Source organism: Ambystoma mexicanum, chromosome 5q, assembly GCF_040938575.1.
Source record: "Ambystoma mexicanum isolate Mex_15411 chromosome 5q, UKY_AmexF1_1, whole genome shotgun sequence".
Lineage (NCBI taxonomy): Eukaryota > Metazoa > Chordata > Amphibia > Caudata > Ambystomatidae > Ambystoma > Ambystoma mexicanum.
This window is the reverse complement of record NC_090933.1, coordinates 19,356,234-19,375,413: the sequence shown is the minus strand read 5'-3', so window position 1 is coordinate 19,375,413 and position 19,180 is coordinate 19,356,234. Positions and strand designations below refer to the sequence as shown.

The window sequence follows — 19,180 nt, the reverse complement described above, 5'->3', positions numbered from 1 at the left end:
AAATGCAGAGAGGTTGGTGCAGAACTGTATCACGCGTTTACAACACAATGTAGGAAAGGGAACAGTGACTCCAATAGGCAGTTTTGGACCGCCCTCTATGCCTTTTGAGGTAATCCATTTTGATTTCATAGAGATGGAGAGGTGCCAAAACTTGAAATATGTCTTAGTGGTGATCTGTGCATTCAGCAAGTGGGTGGAGGCATATCCCTTAAAAGACTGCACAGCAATGAGTACGGCAAAAGCATTGCTTAAAGAATACTTTTCGCGTTTTGGCTTGCCCCGTGTCATATGGTCAGATAATGGTCCACATTTTGTGGGCGCAGTGGTGTTACAGATATGTGCGGGTCTTCAGATTGATAAGAGATTTCATAGTTCAAGGCATCCGAGTTCGGCCGGTCTTGTTGAGAGGCACAACGGAATCCTCAAGTCAAAAATTAGCAAGATATGTGCAGGGAGCAAGTTGAGTTGGGTGGATGCATTACCGATAGCGTTATTGTGCATGCGTACGTCTGTACAGGCTAGGACTGGGCTCTCCCCGTATGAGATCGTGATGGAGAGACCGGCAAATGTTTGGTGCGCACCTCAGCCAAGGCGACTGAGTGAAGTGGAACATCCTGTACTTAGCACTTATTGTGGCCTTTTAATGCAGAAATTGCATTTGATTCATCAGCAGGTGCAGGAGGCTCTACCCGTAAGATATACTGGTCCAGGGCACGCGCTGGAGCCCGGCGAGTGGGTGCTGCTAAAAAACTTTGAGAGAAGATCATCGTTAGCACCCAGGTGGCGCGGCCCCTATCATTTGCTTCTGGCAAAGCAGACGGCAATACGGGTGGATGGGAGGAAGTCGTGGATCCATGCCACCCATGCCAAAAAGATCCCATCTCCACTGGAAGATTTGCCCAATCCGGACGACCAGAAAGAGACAGCGGTCCCAGAAACGGAAGAAACTGCTGCCAGTCCACCGCCGCTAAAACTGTCCGAGCGGAAAGTGAAAATCGAAATAAAGCCTGAAGAGATTGCCAAAAAGGGGGAAGGGCAAAGAGTGCCCCAACGTTGCCCAGCAGAACCTATATCACTGCTGGCCGACACGAAATCTGCATTGCAAATAACGTCAGATACAAAACGTGTACTCCTTTGGCGCCCACCAGCACTTGCCATAGCTCCAGAGCGAAAGACCGAATCCGCATCACTGTCACGGCGCACACCAGCATCTGTCATTGCGCCGCAGGCTGACGCTGAGCCTGGATTTGGAAGTGCATCGGCACTGTTCACGGATCACACAATACCAGGAGTGAGGCGATATGATTTGCGGCCTTGAAAGACAGAGTGATCCACAGTTCCTTGGTGTTTATGCTAACCTCTGGTTCCGCTCATGGACGTAGAAGGAACTAGAGGTGTAGAGGAGAGAAGCGTGAGAATTGTGCAAGTCGGACAATTCAAGACTCGCGGCTCCTCGGTGCGATCATAAAAAGTACATGTGTCCTGAACCAGAGCGAACAAGCTGGGCGCACATGGTACTAAGACAATAGAGAACTGTTCAGAAGTCCTCTGAGCAGTATAAGAGAGAATAAGTGATCTTGCCTAGAACGAATAAGCAAGCCAGGCTGCAAAATGCTGGCAGACTAAATTGTTGACACTTCCTTTGACTTATTGACATCCGGACAAGTGCGACGAAGAGAGATAGCCACGACGAACGTTGTCAGGAAGAAGGACGGTGAGAAAAATGTCAGGACCGGTTTCAGCCTCCTCCTGCACCACGGCTGAGAATGAGTTAGTTATAAAGACTGTAAACTTTGGGAAAAAGCATGGTAAAAAAAATTGTATGCTGGCTTTGACGATAATTATGTGCTTCATGAGTGTGGTAGCACCAAAAACGACAGCGTTGGTGTTATGGTATGTGGAATCTATACACCCATTGGGAATGTTTTTAGCAATAGTTAATTTATCCACTACTGAAAGCCAGGTGATTACTTATACCTTGTCCCCAATGGAAGAAAGACACAGAGAAGGGTATGGGAACAATACGCTGTTACTCATTATGAATATGACGTATGCAATTCTAAAGAAAAATAATTGTTGGGTATGTGCCCATTTACCGCAGCATGCAGGGAAAGGAATAGGGTGGTATGTACAACCATTGCCATTAAGTTCTGCATGCAGTGCATCTTTAAGTGCAATGTTCTATGGAAAATGGAATAAGAGTAGTACGGGTCAATTAGACAGAACAAACATGAAGGTGTTTTGATAGCGACTGACGTAGCAAAATCATTCATTTCATTCTTGTCCCAGATAGTGAACTCCTATAACATAAGGCAGCTGTCCAGAATACTAAAAGATACCATGAACACAACGACAGATATACTATTTAACATGACGTTGGAAGAAAAAGGAATTAGGTTAATGATGCTGCAAAATAGAATGGCTCTCGATGCGATCCTGGTTGATCGTGGGGGAATTTGCAAGATTGTGGGATCAGCGTGCTGTGTATTTGTAGATGACTATTCCCCTACGATTTTTGAAGCAATAAAGAAAATGCATGTCCTAAGCTCCGAACTCCCTACTGGAGAAGGGGGCTGGGGAATAGAGTCCTGGTTTTGGGGAATACTGCTTTCTTGGGGATGGAAGTTGATCTCGATATTAGTAGTGGTGTTTGGAATATTCATAACGTGCTGTTGCATACACTGCCTACCGTTAGTTTGCACTGAGGTAACTGAGGGATGTACGAAGGGATGTATGCATATGATAACAAAAAGAAAACAAACTTATGGCCGGGATGACAGAGACACATATGAAATGAAAACAGTGAAGGAATTAATGGCTATAGATATTAATGAAGATGATGATGCTTGTAATAGCATGCAAGATTCCGACATAAGTGCTTCGGACTTATTGTCATCAGAGGAGAATACAATTGATGAATGCGACGTTTGGCCAACGGTCAAAGGAGGGTTTGTCAGTCTAGAAAAATGGATACCTCTCATGATTGACGGCAAACGTATTTTGGTGGCCGAAGGCCAACCGTCTCATGCACGATACAATAGAAATACAGGTTTCCGAGTTTACCAATGAACGGCCATTTTGATGTAGCAAGGATCGCCATTTTGTTTTCTAACAATTGCTCATTGCTTTCTGTTCAAATTGCTTCGCAGCATATTTTCTGCTTACACTGCTCGACTGTTAATATTGTTGTCTGAACGTGAAAGGACAAGGCCGCAGGGCCGTGAGGCTAATAAGAGTTTGTTGAAACACAACGTAGGCAGCGCCGGGAAGGAATGCCCGGCTCCCTCCCGTATGTAGCCTTGAAGCAGAGCCGCAGGGCATTTAATCATTTCACAGCTGCCAGCCAGTCTCGTTATATGGTAGAATATGTTAGAATAAAGCAGCTAAAGGCTTGAATTATGCTCTTCTTACGGCCCCCCTTTACCGAGCCCTGTAGAGCGTGTCGGCTCCCAGGACACGAATAGCACCTCATAGATAACAAGGTCTGGAATGTGACTCTTCCCCCGTATGTAGCTTACTTCCAAGAACAGAAGCACTGTGTTCTGTTCAACAAGTAAAAGATGTCTCCGCACTTGCAAAGTTGCATATTGTTACTAGAGTAGATATTTGAAGGTGTCATTCGTCGAAAGTGTCCATCATCAAACCGAGTTCAAAGAAACCCAATAAAGGGGGGTGTTAAACATGTCACAGCTGATTGTATGATATGCATTTTGTATATATGTAACTGATGTACGTAATTCGCTCTCTTGCGTCCCTCGAGGTCTAGAGATACACGTCACGGGGCGTGAGACCGAGTTGGCCAACTGAGACTATTTGCTTTGCAATAAACCCTAGCTTTGGGAATACAACCTCGTGTCTGGCGTATCTATCGTGTGTGGTGACTTGCCTTGTTTCCATAGATGTGAGGGACCCCTAGGGGCCCCTTTCACAAGCTCGTAGCAACATGGGACTTGAACAGAGACATGCCTTAATTAATCTGTGATGTTTATATGTATTATGAACAACTTGTGTATCTGGGAAATATGTATTTTGGGAAAAATGGATTTTCTATGAAAAAGCAAAGGGGAGGGATTTCAGCTAAGCCATAAACACAGCATCACTCTGACTCATTCTGAGACGCTGATCCTTTCTCCAGTCAGGGGACAGGGAATTCTCTAACCTACCTTAGAGTGTTGGGCATGTAGAATCAGCCTTCCCACCCACTTTGGAAACACATAAATAAGGACTGCTGAGACCCAGAGAGGCCACTCTTTCCACTCTTCAACCGATGTCTTGCGAAGCACTCTGCAGGAAGACTCCAGACTCCAGATAGATCCAGACTACAGATAGAACCAAACTCTAAAACCCAAACTCTAGAACCTTGAAGCAGAGAGGCCTAAACCAAAAGCTGAATCCTTTTCAGCAGGCTTCAGAATCGTTTGCAAACCTGTTTCTAACCCCTAACCTTCCAAGGGGCATCTCAAAATCCAACAGCCTGGCTGAGCTGTTTTGTTTCTCGCTAAGAACCCTGTGCTAGAACCAAGATCCAGACCCAGAGAGAGCAGTGCTGTATCCAGAACCCATCAGACCCAGACCAAAGGCCGTGCTGTGAGCAGAACCCAGTGCCTGAGACCGTCCGGTGGCAAGAGTGAAGTCCAAACCCATGACCAGATCTGTGACGAGGCCCATTCCATTCAAAAGCCTAGGAGTGAGTATCTAGTCTAGAACTGTCCATAACCAAGCTCTTAGTTTAAAGTAATCCATTTCCATCCATTTTAACCTGTCCAGAATGCATTATAGAATCTAGTGTCCATCCTGTTGATTCCAAATCTGTAAAGCGCAATCTGTCATTTTGAAAATCTTGATGTTCTTTCTGCAAAATCTACCTTCTCTAAAACCTCTAACTTTTGAACCGCACGTCCTAGAAGCAAAATTTAAATTTTCATTATAGTTCCGTGATCACGATTTACGCACGCGGAAACATTGCCACGAATTGCAATTTCGCTCAATTTCATTTTCTGTCAAAATAGCTATTTCTGGTTCTCAATTGCTGAAATTCGTTTTCAATTTGATAATCATTTATGAATCATTGCTAGTGTTGACCTGTACCAATCCAAAGTAATTCTCACTAGTGCTGAATCTCCTTTAGTGAATTTAAATCAATTTAGCATATTTTCACTTTCACTGCAATCGCATTGAAAAGTATTTTTGCCTGTTTTAAAATCATACCTGTTTCTCTAAGCTTGCTGGGGGAACTGGGATTGAACTGCATTATTGTTTGTCTTTCTGAAACCTGTGTGCCCTCATTTCCATCTCTTCATATTGCATAGGAGGGGGAGTGTGTAGTCGCAGGGGAAAAAGTGACCATATTATCTTTTGATTGAATTTGATTGGAGTATATTTCTGTGTTGCATTCTTTCCCATTATTGCATTTCCTGGAATCACATAAAGTATTCTATGCTACCGTATCCTCCATATTCATACTCTTAAATGATTAAAGAGATTGTTAATTTTGTAATATTACCCATTGTTGATTACCGTCCATATTCAAAAGTGTGCTATTCAAATATTATTTTTGTTCATAAAAGTGTGATATATATATATATATATTGTTTAATTCTTCAAATAAATCTTTTAATTTGCAAAACAAGCCTACTTCTTGGCTCAGTGAGGTCAGGGGGATTCAAAGAGAGGGGCGTTATATAAGGGTTCATCATCCAGATTTAAAGAACTTTGACATCAAAATATATAAATAAGTGCTTCCATTGGGCATCCCATCCTAAGCCTTGACTTAGTTGGATTGCTGGATTGAAGCCACTTACAGTTTCCTGCACTGTGCAGCGCTGGGCTGTGCATCTCTCCTTTCTCTCTCGCACTCCCACTCTCCTCCTACTTTCCTCCTTGCACCCCCTATGGTGCTCTCCATTTTTCCTATCTTCTCAAACTGCTACTCAATCTCCTATACCATCCCTCTCACTAAGTCTGGAAGGAAGAATTTCAAGAGGACATCATGGTCTCCAACCCAGGCCTCCACATCTCTGATACCTACATCAGTGCTTCCTCCAGACAGACTCTCGCCGACATCCTCTTTGTCATTCTCACACCAGACCTATGAACCCCTCATATGGTCTTGGCTCTCTATCTATCTATCTATCTATCTATCTATCTATCTATCTATCTATCTATCTATCTATGTATCTATCTATCTATATTGTTTTTTGTATAGCGCTAAATTGCCCGAGGGCCTCAGAGCGCTCACAGGAACTAACAAAACATAAAGACATAGAGAGCAGGCAGACGGAAAAAACAGGAAACCAAAGCGTATCTCCTATCTCTTCATCTCCCATTAATGTTGGCTCTCGGTCGGAGGCCCTCTTGGCCTCCTTCCACTCCTCCAAGATCATCATTAAAGTCTATTTGAATGGCACTGTCTTGGTCCAGGGCCCTCAGCACAATCTCCTCCTTTTTGATGGGCATCTCCTGTGTCTTATCAACTTCCTTCCTTCTCCTAGCACCTCCCTGGCTCCTCTGCCACCTCCTTCTTCCGCCACCTCTCTGGCACCTTTCTCCTCTTCTCCAACTACTATGCCACCTCCTACTATCACCTCTGCCCACTCTCTGGCACCTGCTCCTCCTACGCTTGGTGGACCTCAAGCCTGTACCCCACCCCGGAACTCTTTGAAATGTGGCAACCTGCTCCATGTCGCTAGTCTTAACTCTTGCTATGCTGACTTCTGTCACCTCCTTGAAGAACTTGGCCTGGATGTCATCGCTCTCACCCAAATATGGTTCACAGCCAGCTCTGTAATGAGTTTCGACACCCTCTTCCCTGATGGCTACAAGATCCTCTCTGAACCCAGAAACATCGACATAGAAGTGGAGTAGCTCTGATCTTTCCAGAGTGCGTCCCTGCTTCTGTCATTCCAAAACAGGCCTACTCCTCGTTTGAATGCCTGGTCTGCAGGCTCTCTATCTCTAATGGCCTCTCTCTGACTCTGGCCACCCTCTTCAGGCCACCTTACCAGGTTGTCCTCTTCCTCTCGGACTGTGCTGACCTCTCCTTGTGTCTCCTTGCCTCTACCTCTCAACTTCTCCTCCTCTGAGACCTCAACATCCACCTGGATATTTCTAATCCCTCCTGTGGGCTCTTCCGCAACCTCTGCGACACTCACTCTTCTCTCTCTCTTTCCATTCTACCCTGTGGTCCAACACACTCTGCCGGTCACACCCTGGATGTACTCATCTCGTCAGACATACCCCTCTCTAACCCTCTTACCACTCCTCTCTCTTGGACTGACCTTTTTCTGCTCTCCTCTCACCTGAAACTCTTTGCCTCAGGCTAAGCCTTCCCCAGCAATGCCACCTACCTTCTCGGTCATTCAGCCTATGAAGTGTGTGTCACTGGAGGCCTTTGCTACAACTTTCTCTGCTCTTTATACTCCTGTGGCTGACTCTGACTATGACACAGCACTCTCAAACCTTCATCTTTCCATCTCCAACACTCTGGACGTCCTTGCCCCGTCATGAGAATCTGTCTGAAGCTCACCTCCAACTGCAACGCTTGGCATGACTCGGACCTCACTGCCCTGAAACACAAGTGCGGGTGGCTGAGAGAAAGTGGAGGCCTTCGGGCGCATCCTCTGACAAACTAGCATGCCGCTTGCTTCAAATGCGACACAGACTCTGTCTTGTCCAAGAAGAGAGTCCGCATCCAAGCCCGTGTCTCTTCGTCCTCTAACAACATGGCCAAACTCTTTAAAATCTGCTAGCCAATCCTCTGCAGTTTCCATCTATCCTGTTACCTCAAAGGCCCCATGTACGGCTCTGGCTTCTCACTTCACCACTAAAATGCAGGACATCCTGTCCCTCCTCTGGCCACCCCTGCCTCCCCTCTTCCTTTCTCTGACAACACCTGACAATGTTTCTAGACAAGTCCGATCTATGAAGGTTTCATCCAAACAGGTGCTTCCGTGCTCCTCCAAAACCATCAAGGACCACATTGACACCCTCGCTCCAGCCTTGGCCGATTTCAGCAATCACTCTTTTGCCACTGGATCCTTCCCCTCTCCTCTCCCTCCTCAAGCTCTCCCTTGTGCACCCCCTCCTTAAAAAGCTTTCTGCCAATCCCACCTGTCCGGCAAACTATTGCCCAATCTCTATCACTCCTTTCCTGGGCAAACTCTTGGCAAAGCTGGCCATCTCCCAGCTTACACTCCACACTGAATCTTTTGGTTATCTCCACGACCATCATTCTGGCTTCAGAGCAGTCAGATGCACGGAAACTGCTCTCCTGAACGCCTGTGAAGATCTGCTCTTTAATCTTGACTCGAGCCTTCCTTCTGTCCTCATCCTCCTTGACGTTTCCTCTGCCTTTGACACTGTCAATCACGGCATCCTGATCAAGTGACTCTGTGAGAACCTGGGCATCATGGATCAGGCCCTAGAGTGCTTGACCTCCTTCCTCTTGGACCGACCCTCCCAGGTCCAACTTTGGTCTTTTCTCTCCACCACCTCTCTTGCCACATGTGGTGTTCCCGAGGGCTCTAGCCTCTCACCGTGGCTCTTCAATGTCTACTTAGCCCTTTTGGCCCACCTGCTCTCTACCTTCTGCTCTAACTTTCAGTATTATACGGATGACACTCCGCTCTTTCAGGCTCCCCTCAGACTCATCTCTCTCTTGCTCATTCCTGACTGCCTATCCATGATTCTGGATTGGTGTGCTTCCAATGATCTCTGCCTTAATGCCAGTAAGACAGAGATCCTTCTCATTGAGACCCCTGCTCCCGCTTTCCCTCTCTCACTCTGGCCGCCCTCCTTGGGCCTTCTTCCTTTGCCTTCCTGTGAGGCCCAAATCCTTGGTGTCATCTTCGACTCCACCCTCTTCTTCTCTCCTCACATCACAGTCCTTGCCAAGAAGGCCACTACCAGCTGCACCTCCTCAGAGGTATTCTTCATTTTCTCACCTTCCCCCAGAAGCTCACTGTCTCCAGAGCACTGGTTCTCTCTAGGCTGGATGACTGCAACAGCCTCTTTCTCAATCTGCCTTCCTCTACTCTCCGCCCTCTGCAACTAATCCAGAACAGGATTACAAGACTTGTCCTTGGCCTCAAGCACAGGGACTGTATCTCTACAGCCCTGAAATCTCTCCACTGGCTCCAGGTGGCTGCTTGGATCAAGTTCAAGACCCTCTGCATCATCCACAAGGCTTTCTGGGGCCGGGGCCCAAACTACATATCTTCCTTCTCATGCCCTTTGCTCATCTACCTCAAAATCTCTGAGGGCCAGACGCTTCTCCAGGCAGAGAGTGGGGGGGGAGATCTCACACCTCTGCAGATGCCTCCCTCTGGAATGTCCTCCCTGCCCCTCTCAAACTTGAGCCAGACCACCTGTTCTGGAAGCACCTCAAGACTTTTCTTTTCTCCTCTGCTTTCTCTCGCTCTCTCCCCTGCTGATCTCTCCTGTGACGACTGGTTGCTTGGCTACCCTTAGAGTCTACTGGGTACCAGGTTCCTGCAAGATCAGTCTCCCCTGCACTGCCTCTGGGCCACTGTGCACTTAGGGGCTGTATCTGTTACCCACAGTCTCCTGCCTCCTTGCACTTACCCAGAGCTGTGCTGCCCTGGCTGCGCTTACTGGAGCAATGCTGCCTGGATTACACTCCTCCCACCCTTCCCTCTCTCTAGCACTCCCCCTACTCCCTTCCCCCTGCACTTTACTTTGTTTCACTTGCACGATCTGAAGGACACAAAACCGAGTAAGATCGTTTGTCTTGTCATCCCTCTGTCTTCCCTCCCCTCCCTTGTCTTGTCGTGCCTAAAAACACTTGTGTACAGGCACAAGCTCATCGACTTTGTTTTTTGGAAGGAGGTGGAAGAGAAATGGAGTAGTGGGAGTTTTGTGTTGTGGTTTTATAATAGAGTTAGGAAAGGAGGAAGTTGTAGCGTGATTGGAGAAAGCGTAGGGTGAGTAGGAGTAGCAGCAGGAGGGGCAGGAGTTATTTGCATTATAGGTGAGTAGTACAGTGTGGAGAGACATTACAGTAATTGGGAAGCTTTAGGTACTCACAGGTGCAACGGTGAGAAAGGCAAAGGCTTTCTTCACACGAGTAAAGGGAATTATTTCTACATTTTTATTGGCCTAAGGGAATACAAGGGTGAAGTGTGTCACATTAACCCAGCAATATGCCAGGGGGGGCTTGGCGCTTCCCGATTTTGAGTGTCATTATTGTGCGGGTCAGGCGCACTATCTTTCATTTTTGAAATTTTTTAAATGTATTTATTTATTTTTTTATAAAGCGCCAACTTGGTCCATAAGCCTCAGACCACTACAATAAAACAAACCATTACATAAAAAACATAAAAAGGACTAACAGGGCAAGAAAAACAAGAATTAGACCAATCAATTATGAGTCTTAAGCTCGTATTGCATGAGGATGTTCCCAACTTGTTACAGATATTCAAATAAGAGGGAAGGTTACTCTGTCCACAACCAATATCCATGCAGTCTGGGCCATTGATCAGAGACCACTCCTTGATTTGGACTTTTCGCTGGAATCTAAGGTCCATAGTTCTAATACAGCTTTCTCCAATTGTGGACCGGAACCATGCTTCTATCGGCTCAAATGTATCCAGTTTATGAGCATTCACAATAACCATATTTCTTTGGTCCTCAGTCAAACCTTTTAGAAATGGGTCTGTGATCACTGGCATAGATGACTTTCAAATCCGTAAGTCCCTACCTAATGAGGGGTGAGAGAAGTGGTTCATGGACCTCCTAGATTTCAGGGATTTAACAGCATCTGCGGTAGAGACCATCCAACGTAGCTGTGTGAGGAACTAGATGCTGAGATACTTCAATGGTAGTTGGTAACATATTTTGGGTTAGTTTGGCAACTCGCCATATTGCTAACTGGCTGTGTTATACAAGTGTCTGTTTGACACTGTCCATTTTAACTAACAAAAAAATATTCTTCTCAAAGGAATCAACCTAGACCTGAAAATCCCGGGCACTCTTGCATTTAATCAAATAAGAATTTATTCTCTCCTTAACAATCTGCCAGTTGTTATTGGCATTTGTTCCCTTAGCGAACAACTTCGGATTTGAGTACACTTCCACAAAGATAGTCATCCATACTTTTAGAGGGGGGATGCAATGAGTCAGTTATTGCAGAGGTTAAATGGGTTTGAAGTTCTGGAGAATGGTCAAGTTGGGAAATCTGAGGGAATCTAATGTTGTTACTTTGTTAACGTTGAGCGATATGAGGGAGTCCATTATTGTCGCTTTGTTATCCCAAGGCAGACATAGAAGCATTTAACACAGCCTGATTAGTAGGGTGCAAGACTGAAGATTGACTGGAAGCAAAAATCGCTACAACTTACGTATGACGGAGATCGGACAGTGATTGTACCGTGTTGTTATACTATAAAGCGCTTTGGATTAAAGCGCTATATAAACATGAACACAACATTCCCTGCTCTCATTTTGTAGACGCTGTCTTCTTAGGAAGCTTCTGGCCTGAGTGTCCAGCATACGGCAGTCACACAGCGTTCAGGGAATGGCCAGCCCATCCGGTCGCCCCTCGGTTGGGAAGCCTGCTGTAATGCTGGCACATTTGGGGATCTCCATAATCACAAAATGACTAGGTTTATTGAGGTTAGAGCACACATCAACAGAACTCTGTGCTGTATTATATGTATTTGCTCTGGTAACAGGCATAGTGCAAAAAGGGTGAAAATAACTCCAGGAGTACAAAACCGCCTTTCCTGCCCCACACAAAAAGAAGGAAAGCTATCTAGGATAACAAATGCAGGCAGCAGGGATGGCTAATACTCAATCACTAATTGCCCCCAGGTACCAAAACATGTAGGCTGCAGCAAAACACCACCTAGTGTATACACGCCTAGCACAATCCTATTGTATTTCCTTCACCTTGCATTACGGAATCAACCATGGCCGAACAAAGCTCACCGAACACTAGTGTTAAATGTTAAATCAGGCTTACAGCTCTGCCACTGTCGGACCAATCGGTAATCCGGCCAGCCACCACTGCCTTGGCCACAGCTCCTGAACAGAAACAGGCTCCAAAATCGAGCTCGAAGAGCTCCGTAGACAATTAACCATCATAGGCAAGCCACTACTAGTTATCCATGCAGTCTGGGCCATTGATCAGAGACCACTCCTTGATTTGGACTTTTCGCTGGAATCTAAGGTCCATAGTTCTAATACAGCTTTCTCCAATTGTGGACCGGAACCATGCTTCTATCGGCTCAAATGTATCCAGTTTATGAGCATTCACAATAACCATATTTCTTTGGTCCTCAGTCAAACCTTTTAGAAATGGGTCTGTGATCACTGGCATAGATGACTTTCAAATCCGTAAGTCCCTACCTAATGAGGGGTGAGAGAAGTGGTTCATGGACCTCCTAGATTTCAGGGATTTAACAGCATCTGCGGTAGAGACCATCCAACGTAGCTGTGTGAGGAACTAGATGCTGAGATACTTCAATGGTAGTTGGTAACATATTTTGGGTTAGTTTGGCAACTCGCCATATTGCTAACTGGCTGTGTTATACAAGTGTCTGTTTGACACTGTCCATTTTAACTAACAAAAAAATATTCTTCTCAAAGGAATCAACCTAGACCTGAAAATCCCGGGCACTCTTGCATTTAATCAAATAAGAATTTATTCTCTCCTTAACAATCTGCCAGTTGTTATTGGCATTTGTTCCCTTAGCGAACAACTTCGGATTTGAGTACACTTCCACAAAGATAGTCATCCATACTTTTAGAGGGGGGATGCAATGAGTCAGTTATTGCAGAGGTTAAATGGGTTTGAAGTTCTGGAGAATGGTCAAGTTGGGAAATCTGAGGGAATCTAATGTTGTTACTTTGTTAACGTTGAGCGATATGAGGGAGTCCATTATTGTCGCTTTGTTATCCCAAGGCAGACATAGAAGCATTTAACACAGCCTGATTAGTAGGGTGCAAGACTGAAGATTGACTGGAAGCAAAAATCGCTACAACTTACGTATGACGGAGATCGGACAGTGATTGTACCGTGTTGTTATACTATAAAGCGCTTTGGATTAAAGCGCTATATAAACATGAACACAACATTCCCTGCTCTCATTTTGTAGACGCTGTCTTCTTAGGAAGCTTCTGGCCTGAGTGTCCAGCATACGGCAGTCACACAGCGTTCAGGGAATGGCCAGCCCATCCGGTCGCCCCTCGGTTGGGAAGCCTGCTGTAATGCTGGCACATTTGGGGATCTCCATAATCACAAAATGACTAGGTTTATTGAGGTTAGAGCACACATCAACAGAACTCTGTGCTGTATTATATGTATTTGCTCTGGTAACAGGCATAGTGCAAAAAGGGTGAAAATAACTCCAGGAGTACAAAACCGCCTTTCCTGCCCCACACAAAAAGAAGGAAAGCTATCTAGGATAACAAATGCAGGCAGCAGGGATGGCTAATACTCAATCACTAATTGCCCCCAGGTACCAAAACATGTAGGCTGCAGCAAAACACCACCTAGTGTATACACGCCTAGCACAATCCTATTGTATTTCCTTCACCTTGCATTACGGAATCAACCATGGCCGAACAAAGCTCACCGAACACTAGTGTTAAATGTTAAATCAGGCTTACAGCTCTGCCACTGTCGGACCAATCGGTAATCCGGCCAGCCACCACTGCCTTGGCCACAGCTCCTGAACAGAAACAGGCTCCAAAATCGAGCTCGAAGAGCTCCGTAGACAATTAACCATCATAGGCAAGCCACTACTAGTTATTAGAGGAAGGGCCCTCGAACCGTGCAGCTCTCGCCGCCTAGCGGCCACTTCCACCGGCTAGAATAGGATTAACGGAAGTTAGTGGCCCACAGATCTGAAATTGGGCCAAGGTGTCTGATGGTTGACATAAGGCTTAATCAATCATAAGCAACACATTTTATCGGGCCACAAGTACAAGTGGAGAGGGCGATCGCTGCACCAGATTTGTTGAAAACCGTTATACTGCAGCCCTGTAAACACAGCCCGGGATCGTTGTATACTGTTAGGACTACATGTGTGATTTGGCACAAAACATTGGATGGCTTTCAAGTGGAGGGATTATATTCCCCTCTAATACCAGCTAGGTATGTGGCTGAGTTGGGAATTAAGAGGAAAAGGCCTATTTAGAATTAGTGGCTAAAATTGGGGTCACTGTGCTGCAGGATTGTTATCCCGACAGGGTGTTTAAGTCCCTGGAACAATTGAAGGGAAGAGGGGATAGGTCCCTCCTGGATATTTACATGTATTTCAGGCTCCACAATTAATTTAAAACCACATTTCCAATGTTCCCTACGCAACCCCCAACTTGTCTGCTGTTGCACACCGCTATTTTAGCTCAGGGCGAAGGATGGTTGGTTTCCCTGCTGTGTAATAGTCTACTGTCGGAGTTGCCATGAGATTGGGAAGGCCCTAACCAAAGATGGCCTGGGAAGGTAAATGGCGGATGAAGACTGGTGTTGTATCTTTCTTCAGATTAAAAAAGTCTCTCTAAACTATAGGCTGAAACTAATACAGTTTAAATGTGTGCATCATAATTACTATACCCCTGAAAAGCTCCACGGCTACTACCCCGCCACGCCGGATGAATGTGCGCAGTGTTCAGCCAGTCCTGCTGACGTTTTCCACTTGGCCTGGACGTGTCCTCCGGTGGCTGGGTTCTGAGCAAAAGGTCTCACCAGGGTCTGAGGGATTATTGGTGAGCAGTTTGGCCTAGAACCATTGATGGTCTTCCTGGGGTACAAAAGAGGTCTCCCCATACACGCCCGCCAATTGACAGGACTGTTACTAGTACTCGCACGCAGGAGGGTTGCCATGTCTGAGATCGGGGGAGCTCCTCGGTTCTCGTCCTGTTTGGAACTTGTGGCTTATTGCTCTGATCTGGAAGTGGCTATCATAAGCACCATGTCGCTCCTTGGTCGTCCCTCTGATATCTGGGGACCACATGTACAATATTTGCTATCTAATTCTGACTTTTGCGCCGCGTGTGGTGGTGACTGAGAGCTTAGATAGGTTAGCAATTGTGGGCTGGCAGCTTTGAGATTTAAGGACGGGGATGGTACGATATGAAGGCTCCAAATGTTTGTTTTTTTGTTTGTATTTTTTGTTTGTATATGAACGTGTTAAGAAAAGCAATAGACAATTTTTTTCAAAGAAATAGTGCACATCACGTTCTGAATTACCTCTTAAATAGATTTTTCCTAAAGGCACCATCACTTGCGAGCCATGGTGCACTCTTGATGGAAAAGTTAACTGATGTACAATATTCGGTTGGTGATTGGGCTTTCCTGGGCTTTCACTGTGTGTGGAATCTGCCAGCTCGATTTAATCATAGCACATCCCCCTTACACTAGCATCGGGGCAATGGCCATGTGATCTTCATCTGATGCACAGTTTATGAGTGGGGTCATGGAGGAGAACACTCAGTTTTGAGCTTGACTCAACCAGAGGCTTGCTTTACTCTTTCTGTCCTCTGCCCCACCATCAAGGACATGTGGGTGTCAGCTGGTGCTCCCACGTTTTCCTGCTGGCGGATTGTGGAAAGCCCGCCCAGGCTTAAGGCCATTAGAGCCAACTTAATGTTACTCATTGAATCAGCCTCAAAAATATTACACGATTTGCTGGCAAGTCCATGATACGAACTTGAGACCCTCGGCTTGTGAACAGATAGCTGAAAGCAGGTGCACAAACCAACTGAGGTACCTTGCAACTTATATTAAAATGATCTATTCGGTGGTTTTACCTTCTTGAGGATAAATGCAAATAAGGGCTGATACATGAAAAATGTATTTCTTTTTAGGAAAACCGTGTAAAATCAAAATGTAATGCAAATGGGGTTCATATAGCATGACTTCTTCCATTTGGGAGGCCTTTTTGCACTACAAACGTAATTGGAATCAAGGCTTTGAATTAACCCTGACCACTATCATTTTTCTGGACAGCCTTGCCATCATTAGTTATCCTGTCTGCCCCATTTCAGAAGGGGACCAACCAGTTTCAAACCAGTCTTGGGTTTGCCACCAAAAGGGTTACCCAGAGGAAGGCTAGTGGTATGATTAATCTTAAACTTTCCATCCATCAATTTTTAGTTTGGTGGAAAGCATACTGTCAGAAAAAAACAGCCCTCGCCAGTGCTTCATGTGCCTGTAGTGACACTTTCCATTATAGCACCTCAATCAAAGGTTGCACCATAAGGTGCACTCATCAATCCACGCCCACGTCTACCCTACCCGGGTAAATGCAAAACTGGGCACCCCTGCTTCGAAAGCTGGGTCCGTGCTAAACAAATCAAAAATGAGTGGCAACCAGCATAGGCAACGACAGTAGTTTGGGCTTTTGTGCAAACACTGAAAAGAGGATCTGTGAGAAGTGACATCACGAGTAGAGCCAAGGGTAAGGAAGGGAAGTGAATGCTGAGGGGAAATATAGTTCTTTCTTGGAGTCAATGTACCCGTTCTGCATTGATTTCTGTGTAACCTAAAGGTTTCAAGCACCATTCCCAATATCGTAGATCATGGGTTTGTGCACCTGTTTTATTTATTGCCTACCTTGTAAGATAGGGAATTCAGCAGCATTATCGTATCTGACTGGATCCATGTCATTTTTGCAGTGATCTTTGATCAGCAACTTACCATTAGCTTCATGCTGAAGCTAAGTAAAACAAAATCGCCATGTATCCAGAGGGGACACACACGCAAAGCATGATCTGGGATGTGTGACAGGCCACTGGCTGGAAGGGCTCAGTTGGAGACAGAAGCATCCCACACCATCCAACTTCTATGCTGGTAACTTGGAGCAGTGGTGCCATTGCATAAGAAGGGTGCGGTGCATCAAAATTTAAAACGCCCCTCATAGGGCAGTGGGTTATGGGAAATTGTGCATTTTTCTATGGATTCAGGCACATTTATTTAGGACATGTCCTACCATTGTGCTCATGCTCAAAATAAAATCAACCATGCAATTTGATCATACTAATTCACCAGATGTATGAGCAACTAGATCCAATAGAACCATTTGGAACTGGAATTTGCACCAGGGCGCCATGCCTTATGGTTTAAAAATATGAGGCCGCGGGTGGGATATCTCAAATGTCTCCTTATCAGCTGCCACTAAATCCGTTTGCGACATTTGGATTTTATGACCCCTGTTTCACTTCACATACAGGAGAATAGAAATCAAAGATCTGTTGACTTTGCGAACATTCTCTTGCTAATAATTTTATATATCTCCCATTATGCATTGCTTAAAATTCAGGCAGATTTTTAATGTATCACTTACTTTCTATAATGTGAGATGTAAAATATTCTTTACCAATTTAATTTGTCGAACAAATCAGTAAAAATGTTTTTCCATTTTGGAGGCTGACTTACTTATATTTTGATGAAAATTGTCTGACAATTGTATTGTCGAAAGTGTGCCCTGTGTCTTGCCCTTTGATGTACAACAGAGGACCATCTATCTCCCTTAACTTACTCCTACACGCTCACGTAGCGTCGTGAATAGGGGTGGACTATAGATTTTGTCCAAACTTTAGAATTGAGACTAATATTTCAACTTCCATCAAAAGTAAACTTGTTGGTAAATAAATTTGATGAACTGTCTCATTTTTATTTATTCAAAGATGGCAGTCCTCTGCATGAACATACAAAGTCGATCAAGGAGGACATCTCCTCTCCTTCAGCTTTACCTGTTGTGGGGGTGGTTTGTGCCACTGGATCGTATCCTTTTGCAGAGATCACATCCTGCCGCAGTATCATGGCTCTCGGGCAAAATGGTGCGTTAGTGGTCTGCCTGGCCTTTGTCTCCTTGGTTTTCTCCCAGTTGTTCTCTTAGGGTGTTGCCGGTAGCACTTGCTGACCCTGGCAAGGTTTCATGGTTTGGCCCTGCTCCTAACTGCCCACTTCGTTCCTACATGCTTTCTTCCGGGCCTACCTTGCTGCCCCATTTCCTACTAGTCCCTTCTGGCTCACTTTTAATACTGCTGGAATACTCCACTCCTCTGCTCAATGGTTTCCACCTCACCCCTTTGCTAGGATCTATTGTCCTCTTCAATCCAAGGCTATCTCTCCACTGATGATCCCTTTAACCTCACACTGATCCTCCAATTACAATTTCTTATTTTGTTACTTTTTTGTTTTTATTTGTTGTAATAAATTTATTTCGTTTTCATAAGCACAACAAATAATTCTCTAAAAAGCAGAACATGTAAATATGAACATTAAAAGAAAATGCAAACATATGCAATTATATTCTAAAATAATTTTTTAAACAAAACATACATTGCATATCTGAACAGTTAAGCTCCATGCACCCTAGGAACCCCCGCAACAGACAATACACAACACAATATGCACACTTGAACACACCACAAACTCCCTGATAAACCACTACTTCAAAAACAACTCACTTATATACTCTAATCCTAGATTAACCATGCAATTCATTAAACTAAATCCATAGTTCAAGATATCTCTCTGTCCTATCTATCCTACCAAACGTCACCTTCTCAAAACTAGATATAACCTGCAGCTCATTAATCCAATCCCTCTACCGTTGGTTTTGTCTGTGTCTTCCAGACACTCATGATTTGTTTACCTGCTACTATCAGTGACTTCTCTATCCAGCCACTATTCTCCAAGACCACAGTGCACCTAATACCGCTGGCAAAGGCAAACAAGGAAACAATATTCCCATAATCAAATCTCGCCTGCCTAAAACTTCTTTCCAGTAATCACGCACCCTCACACGTTTCCACAGCATATGCAGTAAGGTACCCTGCTCCGACCCACAACCCCAACATAGATTATCATCTATAAACCCTAATTTAAGCATACACACTGGTGTCCACTATAAACGCCCTACTACCTTCTGATGGATAAACCTTAAATTCAAATCCAGTTTCGCTCTGTACCCAGATTTTAGCACAGACTCCCAGTGTTCTGATGAAATCTCACTTTGTAAATCTATCTTCCACTCGCTGCGCAATCTATCCTAACGCTGATCATATTGCGGGGCCATGGGCATCCGTTTTAAGAATTTTGAAATCGTACGCAGTGGGGTGTCAAAAATAGCACATAATCCAGTAAGTGGGGCCTACAACATGCTTAGCCTATGTTTCAATAACTTCTATAGCAATCTATACCTATCACGTT

General features: G+C 45.0%; 1 protein-coding gene across 2 annotated transcripts in view; it reads left to right on the top strand.

Annotated features, from left to right (window-relative positions):
- Positions 1–19,180, top strand: part of HIVEP1 (HIVEP zinc finger 1) — a 1,356,272-nt gene that overhangs the window by 935,986 nt on the left and 401,106 nt on the right. The gene's annotated exons all lie outside the window — the stretch shown is intronic.